At 57.9% G+C, this 2,608-nt stretch overlaps 1 pseudogene; it reads right to left on the bottom strand.

The window, feature by feature from the left end:
* Positions 1 to 576: 576 nt before the first annotated feature.
* LOC102256444 overlaps positions 577 to 2,608 on the bottom strand; it is a 3,698-nt pseudogene continuing 1,666 nt past the window's right edge.

The following is a 2,608-nucleotide window of genomic DNA, read 5'->3' as shown; positions in this document are numbered from 1 at the left end:
CACCCCCTTCAGGGTGGGGTTCCCCACTGGGGTGCCTGGCCAGCCTGGGTGAGGGGATGATGGCTGTTTGCAGCTGGTCACACCCCCTTCAGGGTGGGGGTCCCCACTAGGGTGCCTGGCCAGTCTGGGTGAGGGGCTGAGGGCCCTTTTCAGGCTGGCGGGTGACTGAAGCTCCCAACCTCTCCTTTTGTTTTTTTGTTTTTTATTCTGGGATTTATTTACCTTCTATGGCTGTCACTGGAGCTGAGAGCCGGCTTTAGCTCTAAGGCTCGGCTCCAGCTCTGAGACCTCGGCTGCTGAAAGCAGGTTTCTGGGTTTTGTTTAGCTTCTATATTTGCAACATTGTTTCTTACAGAGCAAGCTCAGAGCTGGGCTGTGGCAGGCGGGGAACGTTGGCTTCCTCTGTCACTGGAGCAAGCAAGCCTCCTGTTCACTTCAGTTGCCTGGCTGCCGGCCGCCATCTTGGCTGGCAGTTAATTTGCATATCTCACTGATTAGCCAATGGGAAGGGCAGCGAAGTTACGGTTAATTACCATGTTTCTCTATTATTAGATAGGATTTGGTGGGGGGGGGGTGGTCTGGCTACAATTTTATTCAGTACAAATAGCACCGAGCCCTTGGGGCTGCTTCAGTGGAGGGGATCCCTCCTGCACCCCACCGCCCGGCCTTGGCTGCCAGTGTAGTGTGGGAGCTGGAAGATGCCCAAGGCTCCTCTCAGAAGCTGGGCCAGGCCGAGGCTTCCGGCCGGTGCCTGCTGGGGTGGCCTGAGGCCAGCTGTGGCAGGTGTGCAGGTAGGTGAGCCACGGCCCTTCAGATGAGCACACTGGACACAGGGACCCGGGTGGAGCAGTCTCGCTGGGGCACCACGTTGCGGTCATCTTCAGGCCGGCCTCATGCAACAGACTCTGCACATGCAGCTGGGTCTCCCTCAATGAAGATGGTGATGCCCAGGAAGGCCGCACCGCCCAGGGCCCCGACAAAGGCGCAGAGCATGAGCGAGAACTGCAGGGTCCAGAACTCGGACAAGAAGGAGGGGGGCCAGTTCCGGTGGAGGCGGTTGGACATCAGGCCAATGAGGCATAGGGATCACCACATACAGCAGAATGTCAGCCACAATGGCCAGTTCACGGACAACAGTGTCTCCCCAATAAAGATGAAAACGTAAGTGGCCAAGATGCTCCCATGGGCACAAGCCAGGAACAGGAAGAGGAAGGGGCAGAGCCCAGGAGGCCAGCAGCACAGACCAGTGGGTCAGCCCGGGGGTTGGAGTGGCAGAGGCAGCGGCTGATCTCCACGCCCAGCCCACACCCAGGACTCCAATCAGGCAGGTGATGAGCCCCAAAATGAGGCTGTCAGACGAAGAGCAAGAGCCTCCGGGAAGACAGGGCGGGGTCTCCCCCAAGACCACACGGGAACGCAGCAGGAATGCAGGAGCCCAGAGCGCCAGGGAGCCCGTGACAAAGGCCACAGCAGTGAAGCCAGGGGAGGACAGGATGAAGCTGGGGTTTCTAGCCCGAGCCCTCAGATCCGCCCGCCACGAGGTGGGGTTCAGGGGTGGAACAGCAGCAGCACCGCCACCACTCCTAGACCTGGTGTCACCCTCAGTGCCCAGTGCCAGTCCCCAGCCACATCCTTCACTTTGGAGCCTGCAATGTAACCCAGACCACTGCCCACTGGGATGGCAAAGTAGAACACACTGAGCATCCCACTCCGCTGGTCGGCCACGGAGAGGTCAGCGATGAGGGTGGGCGCGACGGTGGAGAACTGGCTTCCCCGACCTTCACCAGGCTCAGGAGGAGCAGCCTGAGTAGGAGCAGCCGGAATTGCTCTCTGGGGATGAAGGGCGAACCCAGTGTCTCCCAGGACCAGAAGGCAATGCCCCCACACAGGAGATACTTCTGATTGTACCTGTCACCCATGTAGCCACACACAGGTGCCAACACCATGTCACTGGAGATGAGCACCGTCTGGATGAGGCCGGAGCTACTGTCTCCAATATTGAAGAACTGCTCGGTATCCGGAAGGACGCCAGCCACGGTGAGGGGCCCATGTAGCTGAGGAGGCCGCTGTAGCACAGCAGGGCCACTCTGAGAGCCGCATGGGCCGCAGACACTTTCTCCCGGTCCAGGCCTTCCGGATCCTCGGACTTCGGATCCCCCAGTAACCCTGGGGTGCCGGGCACCGGCCAGTAGTCAGTGTCACCCGCCTGGCTGAGGAAAGGCTCGGTCTCAGACCCAGCCCTGGTCCCAGGGGCCGCGCCTGCCAGCGCTCTGGTCCCACCTACGATCCTACCCTCTACCCCGGGCAGGAGCCCACTACACTTGCTGTAGCTCAGCCCCAGCACTGCACCACTGCCGCCGCCATGAGGTCTCTCTCTATATATTGAAAGCAGCCAGAGGAAAACAGAAGAAAACCGCCCCTATACAGAAAACAATTCAAAATTGTAGGGAATTTCTTATCATAAATCATGGATGTCAGAGAAGTGGCACAATATTTTTATTTTTTAAAAACACTATTTCTTTCTTTCTTTTTTAAATCCTCATCTGAGAATATGTTTTGTTTTAATTGATTTTTGAAAGATAGGAAGAGGGGAGAGAGGAGAGAGAGA

The sequence above is a fragment of the Myotis brandtii genome, unplaced genomic scaffold (genome assembly GCF_000412655.1).
Source record: "Myotis brandtii unplaced genomic scaffold, ASM41265v1 scaffold62, whole genome shotgun sequence".
NCBI classification, from domain to species: Eukaryota; Metazoa; Chordata; class Mammalia; order Chiroptera; family Vespertilionidae; genus Myotis; species Myotis brandtii.
This window is presented reverse-complemented; position numbering and strand designations above follow the sequence as displayed.